The following is a 19,104-nucleotide window of genomic DNA, read 5'->3' as shown; positions in this document are numbered from 1 at the left end:
TCCTACATCTGCTGGGAAAGCCTGCTGGTCTACCAAGCTCATGTCTTGTCAATGGAAACCATTAGCCAAAGCAACAATATTGCTGCCAATCCTTTTACCATGAGGAATTACACTTCAGAAAGGTTCAGCCAATTTTGGGACATCTCGGGATATAAAACAATGAATAAAATTGTTCTTAGTAAACGTTTATCTACAAGATATTTCCACCTGAAAACTGAATGGAATGTCAACTAGTCTCCAAAAGGTCAACAGATTTTCGACTACAAGTGCAATAAATATCTTCCTCATTTTGTGCAAGAAGATGACTTTTCGACATTAACTGTCAGGCTGGGAAGCTGTGAACCAGCAGACATGAAGCACATTCACAAGATATGTGTCCTGCTCTACCAATTTATCAATAGTCAGTGGTTTGTGGGTGACATCCAGACCCTTGAGGTTCCACATACAGGGGAAGCTAAAATAAATGATCTGATCCCCTTATCAAAGAGGGACAGATACATTAGTAATGACATCATGAAGGTGCATCTCATCACTCAAACCAATTGGGAAAATGAAGAAGAAATATAGTGAAGTATCATATCCAACTCTTCGGTAAGACACTTTAAAATGGATGAGGCATTTCAGTTATGCTGAGAAAATGAGGAGGTTAGGATTGTTTTTCCTAAAGCAGATATGGTAGAGAGGACATTTCATAGAAATAATCAATATTCTTAAGGGTTTTGACTGATAAATTGCAAAGGAATAATTTATTTTCACAGAAGGATGTGGAACCAGACAATATAGATTTCAAGTGATTAACACAAAAACATGAGGATTACTAAAACCTTTTTTATGCAATTAGTTCTGATCAGAACTATAGTTTAAAAGAGTGGTAGAAATAAAATCAATAATAAGGAATTTAGGGAATTGGATAAATAAATTAAAATAAACCTACCTGCTCTTGGCCAAAGAGCAGAGGAATAAGAATCTTTTGCAATGAGCATACACAGTGGTTTGAAAAGCCAGACTCCAAACTGAACCTCATTCTCAAGTCTCTTTCCAACCATTGGATTTAAGAAGTTTTTTTGTGCTTCATAACACTATTTCTTCAGTCAAGAATCTTTTATTCTTTTGTAAAAATAAATTTCACAACTTGTCACGCCACCTTGAAAGATTTGTGTGAAACTTCATCCAGGAACTTGAATCATCTTTGAGACATGAATGAACATAAAGCAGTTGAGAGAAATCAACGTAGCAGATCCTGATCCATCAGAAGATGAAATGTAATGTCCCCTCAAGGATTTTGGACCGTCCCTGAATTAAATGCTGGAGAAATTGAACTGATTGTTCACAGAATATTAGAGAAATAAATATCTTCAAACTGATCTCTTTAGGGACCAGTGAATTCTGCCTTTAGAATGCTGTGTAGCATAATTGGAGTTTTATGATGGGGCTTCACCTTATTGGCACCGCACCCCTTCGTGTGGTGGGTGTTGTTCTTGACATCCTCTTGTACATTTTTCAAATAACATCAAGCCTAATTTGGAGATATAGCTAAACCAGACCAGATAAGTATGGCAAAGATACTTCCCTGAAGGATGTTAAACAAGATAGTAACGCTGATCATATTAAGACAATTTTTATTTAATTGACAGTGGTTTTATTTAATTGAATTCATATTTGCCCAGGCAAAACTGAAACTCTTCTAAGCAGTTGTCAACAACTCTGACTGTTTACACTTCGCATCAAACAAGCTCATGGATGAGATACAAGTACCTCCCTCTCTACATTGCCCCATAATTCTTGGCCAGATAAAATGGGAGATGCAGATTCAAATACTGCCTGCAACAACCTTTATAGATAGGATAAAGTAGATTAAAGATCCTTTTCAAATGTTCCATTGAAAGAATTCTGGATCTTTTAAGATTACAAGGAGTAAAATCAATGTTTATTCTGAACAATCTGATCATATTCTCCAAGGAAATGTTCAGCACATTTAGATAGAGGGTAACACTGTCTCTACACAATCCCTTCAAGTACTTCTAGGGCAGTCACAGTGTGAGTTAGATTGAGCATGTTGAAGACAGAATGAATACTCTTCTGGATGACAATGACAACAAAAGGACATGGAAATAATGTCACTTTCCTGCACTGAAATGGATGATCCGTCATGACCCAAGTGAATCGCAGAGGAAGCTCAACGGGCTGAATGGCATAATCTTGTTCCAATAGCATAGATAAAGAGTAAAACTCTATCTGTACTGCCCCAAACAGTCCCAAGCAAGGACAACACCCAAGTTAAATACATAGTAGCGCTCCCTTTACAAAGTGACATTCAACATACCCAGTATCTTCTATCAAGTGACTTGATAGTGACTTTCATACTGACTACTCACAAATTTGCTAATTTGATAAAGTATGGATTAGATGCTGTTTAAATTGTTTTACTTATATATTTGCATGCCAAGTAACACACAGGATCACTAAACAATGAAGATCACTCCACAACAGTCCAAAAATGTGCAAGTTAGGTGAATTGGCCATGCTAAACTGCCTGTAGTGTTAGGCGAAGGGGTAAATGTAGGGGAATGGGTCTGGATGGGTTGCTCTTTGGAGGGTCAGTGTGGACTTGTTGGGCCGAAGGACCTGTTTCCACACTGTATCTAATCTAATCTAATCTAATCTAATCTAATCTAATCAAATAGTCCCAGGGAAGTTACAAACTGGGTTACAGGCAGTAAAGCTTTATCTACACTGACAGTTCAGACACTCCTTCTAGACTGCCCCAACGAAACACTTACTGTAGTGGCAAAATATAGACGATGGAAAGTACAGTGGCAAACTGCAATTAACCCTGTTCATTTAGGTAATCCCAAGCAGTTAGCAGGATTATATGTTGTACAGTGCTTCCACTACACGTGCCATTAAAAACCTGGTGCAACGCAGACTAGATTGCAGGCTAAACATTCCTTGATACCATCCATTCAAAGATTGTCAGTTGTTAAATGTCTGACAGCTGGCGTTGAAGCTGGAAACCAAATTCCAAACATGAACCATTATAAAAGTCCATTCTTTCACCAACACACAAGGTGCAGAAGGTCACTGTTTATGTACGCTCAAGGTATGTTATGAATCAATTTCCCAATTTATGTTTCTATAATCTGAACCATACAATTAACATACCATTATCAATAATTCCATAAGCACACTAATGGTACCTCGACGTTGCTCGACCATATACTTCAGTCTATCACACAAAAGTGTTAACTGAGCTTTAAATTATTTCAAAAATGTTCCATCATGCAATCTCAGAACACATCCAGTCCAGATTAGAGACAGAGTAATGTTCCCCCTGTACTATCAAACACTCCATGGTCAGGAATATCTTTCATTAGAAACAGAGTAATGGTCTCTCCAGACTGTTCCATTACTGTCTATACAGGAATAGAACAACTAAAATACAGATGGTAGTTCCTGCTAATTTGATTCACAAAATAGAGAAATAACATGAATTCTTGAAGTGAAGCTCCTTTATATTGCCAATATCTGACCAACTCAGATACAGACAGATAGTAAATGCATATTAGAAACCAATATTCATGTAAATATAATAATGGTTTATGCACAAGGGTATATATATTACATTAAGCTCTATCAACTTAGTATCCCAAAAGCTGAGTCTGTTTGCAAATGTTAAATGCTTTGCATTCTCTGCACACTGTGTCACCGTAGCAAAATTGTGAACTAAAGGGAATCTCCCATCAGATTGAAGTTTCCCAGTTTTGTTCCCCATTTCCAACACTGTAAGTCTTGATCCTAGCTGTCCTCTGTGAACAAGCTATATTTTTCATATCCAGTTAGTATGACAATGATTCAAGTTTTCATTACGTTTTGGACTTGCTAACATATTGCTCATATCAAGAATCTGTCAAACAAATAATAGTTACAACACAATGTCAACAGTTTTGTGTACATGATTAAACTTATCTTGAATTTACTTGTGATAAGTTAATTAGTTTGAAACATCATTTTATATGATCTTGTCATTTCTGTCCTTTTTTCTTTTTGTGAACACTCTTACTCACTCACACCATCTTACTCATGGGCTGCAGCCAGGGGCAGAAATACACTAAGGAGGCAGAAGCCAGATATAAGTCTCAGATATGATTTCATAAAAATTTGCTGGAGCCTCTCCCAGTTGATGAGTCACAGGATCATGTGACTAGGCTCTGTGTCTGGTTTGCAGACTCACTGGACCTGAGGACAGTTGATAAAATAAGATTCAACTTCAAACTGCTGCCATCTTGGGATGATGCAACACAGAGGAAACTAATCTAGTCCAATATAGTTTGGCACTTCACCAAAGATCCAAAAATGCTGTTTAAGTTGAAATGGTCCATTTGAAGTCCTGCTGATTTGCCTCTCCCTGAATCCAAGCCACATTGAGGAAAAGCCCATCATTAGGCACTCAATGATGCTTCCTGAGAGACTGTTTGATCTGGTATAACCAAGACGCTTGCCGGAGGACAACACAATCTATCGCTGCTGGGAAGGCCTGCTGGTACACCAAGCTTATGTTTTGTTATTAGAAACCACTGGACAATGCAGTAAAAATCTTGCCAGCTCTTTTCAAAACTCTTACAATCATCCATACATTTAATTTATTTATTGCCACTATATTCTGTTCGAAATCCTACAATGGAAAATGTAGGATTGTGCCACAGCCAGATGGAATGGTAGCTCAGTGGTCAGCACTGATGCCTCACAGCGCAAGGGACCTGGGTTCAGTTCCAGCTTCAGGTGACTGTCTGTGTAGAGTGGTACATTTTCCCATGTCTCTGTGGGTTTCCTCCAGATGCCCTGGTTTCCTCCCACAGTCTGAAGGTGCGCAGGTTAGGTGAATTGGCCATGTTAAAGTGCCCATAGTGTTCAGGGACCTAGGTTAGGTGCATCAGTCAGGGTTAAATGTAGAGTAATAAGGAAGGGGAACAGGTTTGGGTGGGGATATTATTCAGAGGGTCAGTGTGGACTTGTTGGGCTGAAGAGCCTGTTTCCACACTGTAGGAATTCTATAATTTCCCGATGCCATCTTAAAACACAGAAAAATAAACCAAAACATAGAACTTACTTAAAGGCAGAAAAGGAAAGAAATAAAGGAAAAGTGTTCAAATTTGCAGTGCTTCTTGTTAAGTGCTATGCCATTGTGGTCAGGCATGAGTCCCATTTACTCTGCCACCACTGTTGGAATGAAAGTTGTCATTTTTTGGTGCCACCTCACCTCCATTGACATCCTTGCCACTCTGAATCCTCGCAGGACCTCGCCAATGCAAATGTCACTGATGCTGGCAGGTACCATACCAGCCCAAACTCAACTCCGCTACTGCCATGAGGCTGCATTGTGCCCACCTCGCAATGCAGCTGCTGCCAATGCCACTGAGTCTCGTATTGTACTAAAACCTCGCCTCTGCAGCTGTAGCCATGCGTTGGCACTTGGAACATCTCGCTAGCTGCTGGGAACGCAAACTTGGTTCCGACGTTGCTGCCATGAGCTGGGCCTACTCGAGTCCACGCTGAGCTCACTCATCACTGCCAACCGTGCTCTTCAACATGAGGCAAGTAAAATAAAAGAGAAAAACAGAATAGAAAAACAAAAGTTGGTGTTCAGCAAATAATCTTAAATAGAGAGTCATATTAATGTCAGGGACATTGCCCAATCCATCAGACATTTCACCATCGGGTTGGAGTTCGTGAGACCTAGGGACAGAATAGTGCCACATAAAGATCACCAAGTGTTATTGGAAACATGGGAAATGGGTCAGATACTAAGTGAGTATTTCGCATCAGTGTTTACTGTGGAGACGAAGATGGAAGCTAGAGAACATGGAGAAATAGTAATATCTTGAAAAGAGTCTAAATTACAGAGGAGGTGAGCTGGATGTCTTAAAATACATAAAAGTATATAAGCCTTGGGAATGATGAGGCGCATCCCTGAACTTTGTGGGAAGCTCAGAAAGTGGTTGTTGGCCCCTTGCTGAGATATTTATATCATTGATAACCTCGGCTGTGGAGCCAGAAGACTGGCTAATGTGATTCCATTATTTAAGAAAGGTAATGAAAAGCTGAGGAACTATAGACCACTGAGCCTGATGACAGTGGTGGGTAAGTTGTTGGAGGGGATTCTGAGGGACAGCATTTACATGGAAAGTCAAGGACTGATTAGGGAGAGTCAATATGGCTTTGTGCTTGGGAAATCGTGTCTCACTAATGTAACTGAGTTTTTTTTTGAAGTGACAAAGACGTTTGATGAAGGCAGAGTGGTGGACTTTGTATGGAACTTCAACAAGGTGTTCCACAAGGTTCCACAGGGGAGACTGGTTAGCAAGGTTAGATCACATGGAATTCAGGAAGACCTAGCCATTTGGATACAACATAAGGTTGAAGGTAGGGTATAGAAGCTGTTGATAGATGGTTGTTTTTGGAATGGAAGCCTTATGAACCGCAGTACGCCACAAGGATCAGTGCTGGGTCCACAGATTTTTGGCATTTGTACAATTAATTTAAATGTGATTATAGAAGGAACGGTTAGTAATTTTGCAGATGACATCAAAATTAGTTGTGTTGTGAATAGTGAAGAAGGTTATCTCAGTGTACAATAGGACCTTTATCTGATAGGCTGAAGAGTGGCAAATAGAAATTAATATAGGTAAATGTAGGTTGATGCATTTTAGTAAGGTAAATCAAGGCAGGCCTTATACACTCAATGGTGAGATCCTGGGCCTGTTGCCAAACAAGCAAAGGTGGTAGTGCAGGTTGATAGTTCCTTGAAAGTGGAGTTGCAGGTAGTTAGTGGGGGGGGGGGGGGGGGGGGGGGGGGGGGGGGGGAAGGGGGGGGAGGGAGGTGAAGAAGGCTTTTGGTACGTTTGCCTTTATTGGACAGTGTAGAGGTTCAGATGCCATGTTACAGCTGTCCAGGACATTGCTTAGGGCAAGTTACAAGTTTGCTCACATGTTAGAAGGTTTATTTTCAGACATTTCATCACCATATTAGGTAACATCATCAGTGAGCCTCCGGTGAAGTACTGGTGGTATGCCCAGCACATTTCTATTTATGTGTCTTAGGATGTGTGATATCATTTCCAAATCTTTTTTCAGAGGATGGCAGATGGGGTCCAAATCGATGTGTTTATTGATCGAGTTCTGATTAGAATACCATGATTCCAGGAATTCTCATGTATGTCTCTGTTTAGCTTGTCCTTGGATTGATGTGTTGTCCCAGTGAAAGTGGTGTCTTTCTTCATCTATATGGAAGGATGCTAGTGATGGCAGGTCTTTTTGTAGCTAATTGGTGTTCATGTATCCGAATGGCTAGTTGTCTATCTGTTTGTACAAATCTTCTCAAAAATCACTAATTGCTTCGGGCACTTTTGGAATGCTGTATTCAATTCCGGACTTAAAATGGAATACAGGGGCAACATTTTCACGCAGAGAATGGTATGCATACAGAATGAGCTGTTAGAGGAAAGGGTCAAGGCGAGTACCATCACAACATTTAAAAGGCATCTGGATGGGTACATGAATCGGAATGGTTTAGAGGGAAGTGGACCAAATGGACAGCGAAGGTTACTTCAGATTACAACAGGACCTTGATCAGATGGGCCAATGGGCTGAGAAGTGGCAGATGGAGTTTAATTCATATAAATGTGAGGTGCTGCATTTTGGGAAAGCAAATCTTAGCAGGACTTATACACTTAATGGTAAGGTCCTAAGGAGTGTTGCTGAACAAAGAGACCTTGGAGTGCAGGTTCAGAGCTCCTTGAAAGTGGAGTCACAGGTAGATAGGATCGTGAAGAAGGCATTTGGTATGTTATCCTTTATCGGTTAGAGCATTAATTACAGGAGTTGGAGGTCATGTTGCAGCTGTACAGGACATTGGTTAGACCACTGTTGGCATATTGCGTGCAATTCTGGTCTCCTTGTATCGGAAAGATGTTGTGAAAATTGAAAGGGTTCAGAAAACATTTACAAGGATGTTGCAAAGGTTGGAGGATTTGAGCTATAGGGAGAGATTGAACAGGCTGGGGCTGTTTTCCCTGGAGTGTCGGAGGCTGAGGGGTGACCTGATAGAGGTTTACAAAATTATGAGGGGCATGCATAGGATAAATAGACAAAGTCTTTTCCCTGCAGTCGGGGAGTCTAGAACTAGAGGGCATAGGTTTACGGTGAGAGGGGAAAGATATAAAAGAGACCTAAGGGACAACTTTTTCATGCAGAGGGTGGTACGTATATATGGAATGAGCTGCCAGAGGAAGTGGTGGAGACTGGTACAATTGCAACATTTAAAAGGTATTTGGATGGGTAAATGAATAGGAAGGGTTTGGAGGGATATGGGCCGGTTGTTGGCAGGTGGGACTAGATTGGGTTGGGATATCTAGTCGGCATGGACGGGTTGGACCGAAGGGTGTGTTTCCCTGCTGTACATCTCTATGACTCTAAATGCTAGCCAATATGATTAGATTAATTTAGGATTAATTTATCTGGTCAGCATGGACCAATTGGACCAAAGGGTCTGTGTCTGTGCTGTACAACTACATGACTCAAAGGCAGCTGGCATGTGACTTTGTTTTAATCTGTAATGAGATGCTGAGAGACTGTTTAGTATATGGGACTAATGATGTTACCATGCAAAAATGTCTACTAGCTGAAGCCCAAAAGGTCTACAAACAGACATTACAACTGGCTTTATCTTGGAAAATGCAACAAGTGGAACATATGAGTTGCAGGGTATGCTGATGGAAGCGGACACCTTGCCAGTCCGATTTTTCATGAGGAACACCACTTCTATAAGGGCAATTGCATGGCCTCACACAGGGCACATCCTGAACAGAGGGATTGTAGGTCAGCCCACAGCAAAACCCCAGTCAAAGCCCAGCCTCGGCCAACGTTGAAAATTTTCTTCAGGATACAGGTTGGCAAGCTGCTGCCTTGTGGACTCGAGACAGCAAAGGAGTCCCACTTAACCTAAGTTGAATAAGAGAAGTCTGAGGGCGGTATCCAGGAGACTATACATCCTGCAAAGTTGACTAACAACAGGTTTGAATGAGTTACATTGCTTAGCAATATCCAAATCAGAACTAATTAAACATCTGGTTAAATGCTTCCCCAATTCTAATGGAGGTTGATTCCAGCACAGCGATTTCAGTGATCGCAGAACTAGTTTGGAACAAAATTCATTCTGGCCTCTAAACCTTAAGTTTATGCAAAACATCAGCTATACAGTGGAACATTTTCAGATTAAGGGTGCAACTTTGGTCTGGTCTTGTATGAAGAAGCAGCTAGTTTAGTTAACACTGATTGTAGTAAAATGCTCAGGTCCAAGCTTAATGGGGTGGCATTGGTTGAAAAAGATTAAGTGTGATTGCATCAACATTTTCGATTATACAATGGCTGCCTGAGTGAAGTCCTAATTAAATATCTCGAAGTTTTTCAGGAAGGTCTGGAGGCTATCAAAGGAGCCAAGGCCACCTTGCATGTTGACTAGAAAGCAATTCCATGATTCTGCAAGGCCTGCCCACGCCATTTGCCTGAAGGACGGAAGCATAGGCAACAAACAGAAGGTGGGAAAGCGATGGAATCATCAAACGAATCCAGTTGGTGGAATAGGTAGCACTGGTCATATTGGTTGTGATTGGTTGTAGGGATTTTGAATGCATGGTAAATTGATTATTGAAGCTGGATAAACAATGAATCTGTCGCAAAGCTGATTGGGGGGTGTGTACGCAGGGGTAGGGTCTGTCCTCCATGAAGCCACACATGAGCCATGCTTGCTTGCAATTGTGGTTAGATAAGGATTCCCCCTATTATGTTACAATTAATACTCATAAGCATTTGTACCATTTTACGGGACTGCATTTTGGGATATGATCAGCCTATGCTATTTTTCAGTGAATGATGAAGAATATTTTATATAATCTACCCTAGGTCACTATTTATCTAAATGACATGCTAATAACAGAATTAATAAGGAGAACTTGTAGCAAAATTGGATGTAGTCCTTCTCTGAGGTGGGTATAAGCCTTAAAAGGGAAAAATGTGTGTTCCTGGCACCCCAAATGACCAACTTGGACAACAGTCAATAAGACCATATAATATCCAATGGAAAATAAAAATGAAGGTGATTGAACGTGCCCGAGATCTCATCTCAGTACCAGATCTTAAGTCTTTATTTGAGTTGATGAATTATTATGGAAACTTCATGCATAACCTTGCCTCCATGAGTATTAATTGTAACATAATTGCTTTGACTTTTAAAAAGGGTCAGCCTTTTTAAAATTGCCAAGCCATAGCTTTCAGGGAAGTGAAGAAACAGCTATCATCCTCTAAGATGTTGGCATATTGTGATCCCAAGCGAGATCTAAAGCTAGATAACATTCCTGATGAAGGGCTAATGTTCAAAACATCAACTCTTCTGCTCCTCAGATGCTCCCTGACCTGCTGTGCTTTTCCAGGCATCCTTTTCGACTCCAGATCTTGGTATTGACATGTGATGCCTCCCCATATAGCATCAGATAGGTGCAGAATGTAAATTTGCCCAGATAGAGAAGGAAGGCTTGGCGGTCATACTTGGAATCAGTAAGTTCTACTAATACCTTTATGGATGTACATTTGTAATAATGACAGACCACAAACCCTTGCTAGGTCTTCTTAGAGGACAAGGCAGTAGCACCCATAACTTCAGGCTGAATTCAGTGGTGGACCTAATACTAAATATGTATAAGTTGGAACACCATCCAGGCCAACTAGCAAATGGAGATTCATTGAGTCATTTCCCACGACAGATATGCTACCGGTGATACCGCTGCTGGAAGAATCCACAATGTTTTTAAACTTTCTGGACGCACTTCCAGAGTGCTCACAATATGAGAATTTGGACATAGAAAGATGCGGTGCTAGCACAAGTGAAGTAGCTGGTAGTGATGAGTGAAATCATAACTAGAATTGAAACCTCTTTGAACTCAGAGAGACCAAATCTCAGTCGAGGATGGCATGTTATTATGGGAAGCAAGTGTGATTGTCTTGAGCAAAAGTCACCACCAGATTCTGGCTGAACTCTGTGACATTATCCAGGAGTAAACAATATAAAAATGTTGGCGAGACTTTAGGTCTCGTGGCTAGGATTGGATGCAGACGTACCTGTGTTGGTGAAATAGTACCAACAAGGACAATAATTACCACCAGCAGCTCCCCCACATTCATGGGAATGGCCGGATAAACCCTTGACTCGGTTACTCATCGACTATGCAGGTCCTTTCTCGGGTCAATGTTTTTAGTCATTGTGGATACCCGCTTAAGGTGTTTAGAAGTGCATAGAGTTCATTAATCAAACACGTGAACAATGAAAGAAAAACTGCACACATCTTTTGCAATTTATGGACTCCCAGAAGTATTGGTCATAGATAATGGGCCATTGTTTACTAGCAGGGAATTTGAGCATTTCACATAGTTGAATGGTATGTGCCATCTAAGGACAGCTCCATACCATCCATAATCCATTGGTCTGACAGAAAGAGCAGTCTAAATTCTGAGGCAGACTTAAAGAAACAGCCTACAGCCTCACTAGATGTGAAACTGCCGTGGTTCCTATTTGGTTGTAGGACTGCCCTAATGCAACGACAGTGATAGCTCCAGCAGATTTGCAAATTTGGAGAAGACTCTGCACCAGGTTAAATATGATATCCTCGGATCTTGTGGGGGTTGGGTGCCAGATGAAGTGGCATCAGGAACTCCAATGCTAGGCACAAGACTCCAGTAAGCAAGAGAGGCAGTTTATTTCAAGGGACAAAGTTTCTTGGAGGAACCACAGGGATTGCCCTGTATGGGTAAGAGGCATAGCTGATGTGAGGCCAGGTGCAGAAATGTTTTCATGTGCAGGTACATGACCTATAGGAAAGCTGCAATCTTGCAAATGGCACAGGAGCAGTACTTAGCTGGCTCCCCCATTGCTTTATTGGCTGATTCCAAATCTGTAGGTTTTTCGTCTCCTTTAGGCATTGAAGATATCTCGCTATCTGAGATGTACATAGTAGGTGCCATCTCCTTGATACCTTTGCCTCCTGAATCAGGGAATGAATTTCTTCCAAGACTGTCCAGCCACAAGAAGTGAGTTAATGCGTATTACATACCATCTGTATCAGAGGCAGAGTTGTAGGAAGCTGGCCCAGTGCCAAAACATTCCAGGAGAAACTACAAAAAAAGAACTGGCCAGTGTCCTCAGACTCAAAAAGGGACCATGTATATATTGGGGGTGGGCGTTTGCATTCACTTTTTGATTTCCTCAAAAACCTCCTTCTCTGTTTCTGGTTGCACTTCAGTCCCATGCTCCTGATTTTCGGACACCCGGTACGGAAGGGGGAGGGGATGTCTGAAGACCTCCTCTTGGGTCTGCGCCTAGGGCTGGCCAAACTGGCCATAAACAGGTCCAGGCAGCAGGCCATGGAAGGGGTCATTAGGGCTGACTGTCTTCCCCTTTTCCACGGTTACATTAGAGCCCGGGTGTTTCTGGAGAAGGAGCACACGGTGTCCACCAACACCCTGGAGTTGTTCAGGGAGAGGTGGGCACCGCAGGGAATGGAGTACATTATTTCCCCCTCCAACTCTATTTTTATTAAATCCCTGCCCTCCCCTTCACTGTTTGATCATGCAGCATTGCCCTTTGATGTGAAGGGCACTGCTTGTCACTGGCCACTTGGGTGTTTCTTTTCTTCCTGGTGGTGCAAACTGAATAAAGATTCATGCACCTTGCGTCTTTCACTGTGTCTCACACCTGCACACAAACAACGTGGGTGCGGGGGAAAAATAAACACTACCGCAGTTAGGCGGTAGTGTAGGGGAAATGAAAAGAAAGGAAATAACTTTGGAGTGTATTTTGGTTTCGTCCCCTTTAAGGACATAAAAAGACGGGCCTTGTATCGACTGCTGATGCATACCATCCACCTCTTCTCCCTCATCCACTGCCCGGACACACCTTGGCATGCCCATTTGCCACCAGGTGGTGGGGATCCCTAGTGAAGGGCTCTCTACATGGGAGTCCTCCCCCTTTCTCTCGGGGATTTGGGGTGGAGGGTGCTGAATGCAGCGGTCCCCTGCAACCTCAGATTGCGGTGGTTCACGAAATCCCAGCCCAACTGCTTGTTCTGTGGCGCTGTGGAGTCAACGGACCATGTATATATTGGGTGTGGGCACTTGCACCCCCATTTCAATTTTCTAAAAAACCTCTTCCTATGTTTTTGGTTGCACTTCAGTCCCACACTCCTGATCATCAGGCACCCGGTACAGAGTGGGGAGGGCAGGTCTGAGGACCTCCTTTTGGGTCTGCTTCTGGACCTGGCCATTACTGGTCCAGGAAGCAGGCCGTAGAGGGGGTCATCAGGGCCGACTGCCTGCCCTTCTTCTGCGGTTATGTTCGAGCCCGGGTGTCCCTGGAGAGGGAGCATGCGGTGTCCACCAACACCCTTGAGCTGTTCAGGGAGAGGTGGGCACTGCAGGAAGTGGAGTGCATTATTTCCCCCTTCAATTCTCTTTTGATTTAATCCCTGCCCTCCCCTTCACTGTTTGATCACGTAGCATTGCCCTTGGAGGTGAAGGGCACTGTTTGTCACTGGCCACTCAAGTGTTTCTTTTTTTCCTGGTGAAGAAAATTGAATAAAGATTTGTATACCTTGTGTCTTTCACTGTGTCTCATACCTGCACATACATACATGGCTGCTGGGGAAAAAATAAGCAAAAATAAGGTGTATCAGACATCCTGTTCACTCTGAGAGTTGGTTCTGAGGGAGCTGCATCGGTATCAAGGACTCTCCATGTGTAAATAATGGGGGACTTGGTGATGGGATATCAGCCTCTGTGGAGTTATTTCAAGAAGATGTTGTTGAGAAGATGTCACCACTTGCGACGGAATCTCGAGCTGTGGAACATGGTTTCGGAATAAGGGGTAACTCATTTAAAGGTGAGATGCAGAGGAATTTCCCTTCTGCCAGAGGATGGTGAATGTCTGAGAGTTGTAGAGGCTAGATCACAGAAAATATTTAAGGAGGAGGCAGATATCTGCAACATTTTAGAAAAAAGCTTTGAGACACATGAAGCATTGAGACATATGAGGGGAGGGGAGGAGCTCCTGAACTGCCTGGAACCACCCAGTCAGTGTATCTTATTTTTAAAAAAAAATAAAACTAAACTGAAGTGTCATAGATTCTGTTCATTAAGAACTGGCTCTGAGGGAGCGAGATCAAAGATAAGGACTCTCCATATGTATATAAAAAGGGACTTTGTGATGGGATAATTGCCTCTCTGGAGTTACTCCATCTCCCTTCATTTTTGTCTGAATATCTCATGATTGGGCCACCAGTGGTCTTTAAAGAATCTTGTCTTTCTTTCAGAACATAAAATCCTATAAAAAGAATGATTAAGTTCTACTGTGTACTGCTTGTGTGTGTAGTGGAAGCTCCAATTAAGGTGGGAGTTGGATTACTACCTGACAAGGAAGACTGAGCAAGAGTACAAAGCGAAGGCGGGGGAAGGGCAGTAGGGTACGGTCTTTTGAAGCCCCATGCTGACATGACAGACTCAACGGCTTCCTTCTGTGATGTAACAATTTTGTGATACTGAAGTAGCAGTACTTCACTCCTTGCACCCTAAGTGTTTGCACTTCCCTTAATATTTTCATGTAAACGATGTTGCAATCTTTCACCTTAAGTTGTTGGTTTCAATGAAACAAGTTGGTTCTACACATATAGAACTTGATCAAGCCATTTTGTAGTCTGAGAAGTGGCTTTAGTTATTAGTGATCAAATAGTTTTTGTGAAAGCAAAACAATTCTTAATGTATTGTCCTATTTAAATGGTAAGTGATCTGTACTTAACACTTCTGCTTTGTTGAATTAAAATCTAAAAGCCAGAATCCCTAGGTATCCCTCTCCATTTGTGCCTGTTCTGAATATTCCTGTTTTATGTTAGGCCCTGGGTAAACCAATCTCTGTGTAATCTCTGAATGCCCTAGTCTGGAGGTGGTTTATCTGTGTATATTTACCAAGAGATGTTAATTCCTGTGTATGCCTGACCAGCCTCCTCTGTCACAGCTAAAACAGATTTAATTTGTTCATGAACAACAGACATTCTGGCACATATTTTGAGTAATTGGAAACACAAATGATTGGAGTGGTGGCGATGAATTAGTGATGGAAAATAAATGACTTTTAGATGTTTGATATAAAATGGGAAAACAAGAGAAGAATTATCAACATACACTCTCTTTTGGTGCAATTGTAATGCCCCCTACCTCTGGACCAGGAAGCCTGGGTTCAAGTTCACAGAATAAAACAGATGTGGAGGCTTTCAATAGGGTAAAAATAGGTTTACAATGATGTTGCCTGGATTGGACTATATTAGCCATAGTTGAAAGTGGGTGCTGCAGATGCTGGAGGAGCATCCGAGGAGCAGGAAAATCAAAGTTTCAGGCAAAATCCCTGATGAAGGGCTTTACCCAAAACGTCAATTTCCTGCTCCTCGGATGTTGCCTGACCTGCTGTGCTTTTCCAGCACCATTCTAGTCTTGACTGTATTCGTCATAGAGAAAACTTAGATAAACTTGGACTATTTTTGCAAAAGCACCAGAGGTGGTGGGGCGACCTAACAAAGGTACAGAAAATTATGAGGGGCATGAATAGGGTGGAAAGTCAGTGTCTTTCTTCCAGGGTGGAAATGTCAAATACTGGGGTGCTGAGTTTTAAGGTGAGAGGGGAAAAGTTCAAAGGAGACGTGCAAAGAAACTTTTTTTACACAGACGGTGATGGGTGCCTGGAACGTGCCGCCAGGTGAAGTAGTAGAAACAGATATGTTAGCCAAGTTTAAGAAGCATTTAGACAGGCACATGAACAGGCAGAGAATAGAGAGATCCAGAACATGTGGAGGAAAATGGAATTAGTGCAGAATGGCATCAAAATTGGCAAGTTGGGCCAATTCTGTATTGTGCTGATCTATGACTTCAGTCCCATCTGCTCTAATAATGTAAATAGCATTTTGTACAGGCTGATAAAAAGAAAGCAACAGACCCCAGAAATGGGATTGTTAAAGTATGCTTACAATATACTGCTCCTCCTCAAGCCTGATGAATCAGTTCTCCTCCATGTTGAACACCACTTTATGGATACAATGTGGATGATCAGAATGTGGAAGGTGCTCTGAGTGGGGGACTTGAATGGCCACTGAGCCAGACGTGTCTGAAAGGGTCTGCATCAAATTGTGAGTGAATCAACACGAGGAAATAAATGCACTTGACCTTATCCTCAGCAATCTACTTGTAACAGATGCCTCAGATTAGTAGAAGTGACAATCACACAAACCTTGTGAAGACCGAGTCCCAGCTTCTTCTTAAGTATACCCTCCATTGTATTGTGTGCCACTACACCATGAACGAGAGGGATTTCAAACAGAGCAAATCAAGACTGAGCTTCCTTAAGATGCAATGAACCATCAGCAGCAGAACTGCATTTAATAACAATGTACAGTCTTGTAGTACAGGTTATCTCCCATTAGCAATACTGCAAGCCATTAGGCCAACTCTCATTTAATGTTGAGTATGAGGCAATATCACCAGAGCAGCACAAAGTATAAGGCAATTGTCATGAGAAGCAGCTCCAGTAGCCTTTGATAGAGAGAGCTAAGTGATCTCACAACCAAGAGATCAGGTCTACTCTTTGAGTCCTGGCACATCCAGTCATGAATGGTGGTGGCCATGTAACAAACTCACTGGAGGAGGAGGATCCATGAATATCTCCATCCACACTGACAGGGGAGCTAAAGCTCTTGTAACCACGTTCATTGAAAGATGACAAGTGTACAATCCATCTAAGTCTCCCTTTGACGTCCCCAGCATCATATGTGCCAACCTTCTGCCAATTCAATTCAGTAATGTATAATAATATCGGAGATGAAAATAAGGTCTGAACTTAATAAAACATGAGGACTAGCAGTTACTAAGACCAGGCAAAGAAATCTGTTTGCCAAAAGTCTTTTTTTTTATTCCCAGTTTAAAAGGTTAAGTGTTTCCATGAAATAATGAAATGCTAAATGAGGTAAATTTCAGTTAGTGACCTGGTTTGCCAACAGATGCTGTCAGACTTGCTGAGTTTTTTTTAAACAGTGATGGTTTTGGTACATGTTAAAGTTCTTAGCTTTTTTTTAAACCATTCACTTTGTGCTTACTTACAGGTTGCTAGCCTATGGCTTGAATTGCATTTGAACACCTGGGATCTTCAATTTAAAGGCTGCCAGCTTCTGTGACCTACACTCCTTTTTAGTGCAGATAGAGAGGCAGGTGCTTTTCATAGTTGGGAGCACTGAGCAGTCAATGAGTTGGACATGTTGCTGTGCTGCACCATGTCATCTTAATGTCACATCTGCAACACGTACCAGCAATTTATGCAGAGAACACAGTGTGTGCTTCAACCAATTAGCTGTGTTTGAAAGACAAAGGGAAGGAATTAATAATATATTCAAGGAGACATCAGTCAATCAGAGATTACCACCACAATCAGTTAATGCACTCATAGGAACAACGGGGACCCACAGCACAGCCTCAGAGTGAATGGATTTTGTTTCAAACTCAGATGAGAAGGAATTTCTTCAGCTAAAGGGTCGTGAATATCTTGTGCAGAATGTTGTGGAAGTTAAGTTGTTGAGTGTATTTAAGACAGAGGTACAAATCCTGTTGATTCATAATGGGATGAAGGGTTACAGAGCGAAGGCAGGAGGATGGGCTTGGGAAGCACATATTAGCAATGACAAACAGTACAGCAGACTTGATGTGCTGAAAGGCATAATTTTGCTCCCTCATCTTATGGTCAGTCTGGTAAATGCGCCACAATTAGTTCTGCAGGTCAAGTAGAAGCAATGCAGGCAATGTTTTCAGTAAAACATTAACTGCACAATAAAGATTAGTGTTCGTACTGTTAACAGTCCTTTTATTAACTCTCCATGATCAATGGTCAATCACCAAGAACTATCTGGTTTCCTAACTGGACAACTGGGAGAATTATTTGTTGAAGGTATAGGTCACAAATCTCCCTGTTCTAGCAAATTTATAATTACCTTTGTTACTTCACCCTCAGCTTGTTGAGAGAAACCATACTGCCTTTGATATTTTGTGTCTGAACCTTCTACAATTATTTCCCCTAACATTTTACCACACTCTTGCATATGCATTACGAATGCATCTGCATGCTTAGTAATAAGCTCTTGTGCATTTAAATCATTGGACATCTTTGTAGGTTTGAGTCAAAATTCCCTGAATGTACGGATCCTGTCTGTTTCGATTCTTGTGCATATCTCTATTGGCATCTCATTTATATCAGCCATCTGCCAGATGTTACAAATCACCGGATCAAAAGACAAAATACACCTGCTGATAAAATTAGAATCCAAAATACTATTCGGGGAACATGTGCTAATATGACCACATGATAACAAAATAAAGTGCCCAACTTAAACTCAATCCAGTCCATTCAAAGTCCCTCTTTTAAATGTTCGGTAAACCCACTCAAAACAATTGTCCCATTCTTTCGCCAAAACAAAAAACTCTGGATGTTTTAAGGGTAGTACAGGAACCCTATGCATCCCCTAGGAATTCAGTGGGGTATCCCCCTAATTTGACTTCTACTATGGGTCTCCATACACAGTCCTATCTAGCATTACACATCCATACAGAAAGGCCTGGCACTATCACGCCCTCACATCGAAGAACAGTGGATAAAGAGCAGAGGACTGCTTCCCTTACTGGAACCTGTCGAACTGGTCCCTCTAGTGGCAGATCTCTGTATCGCTGTTCTGATTCTTGTCCTCGTCCCTACTCTCGTGCTGTGCCTGTGCATAGTGACAAGGTGTTCTACAATCCCGAATGAAGTAATCTAGTCAGCCACAATTAATACACTGCACCTGAGGTCTAGTGTCCCCTTGTGATTGTCCTCCACCTCAACCCACAGGCACTGTAAATGGGGGTGCAAAACACCAAAGATTAACATCACCACAAAAATTAACAACACCACCTCTTCCTTTCCCTCCTTCAGTTCTTCACACT

At 41.9% G+C, this 19,104-nt stretch overlaps 1 long non-coding RNA gene across 7 annotated transcripts in view; it reads right to left on the bottom strand.

The window, feature by feature from the left end:
• The window catches only part of LOC140455437 (uncharacterized), a 67,750-nt gene that overhangs the window by 9,371 nt on the left and 39,275 nt on the right, over positions 1 to 19,104 (bottom strand). For 4 of the 7 annotated variants that reach the window (XR_011952843.1, XR_011952838.1, XR_011952844.1 and 1 more), the window contains one exon: positions 3,576 to 5,579. The exons of 1 other annotated variant lie outside the window; for it this stretch is intronic. This is a non-coding gene — a long non-coding RNA (uncharacterized lncRNA). Of the gene's footprint in view, positions 1 to 3,575; positions 5,580 to 16,112; positions 16,260 to 19,104 lie in introns of those variants that run through there. 2 more of the 7 variants (XR_011952840.1, XR_011952839.1) reach the window with 2 other exon arrangements.

The sequence above is a fragment of the Chiloscyllium punctatum genome, chromosome 30, assembly GCF_047496795.1.
Source record: "Chiloscyllium punctatum isolate Juve2018m chromosome 30, sChiPun1.3, whole genome shotgun sequence".
Taxonomy (NCBI): Eukaryota; Metazoa; Chordata; class Chondrichthyes; order Orectolobiformes; family Hemiscylliidae; genus Chiloscyllium; species Chiloscyllium punctatum.
Note: the sequence above shows the minus strand (reverse complement) of the source record. Positions and strands in the feature narration are given on the sequence as shown.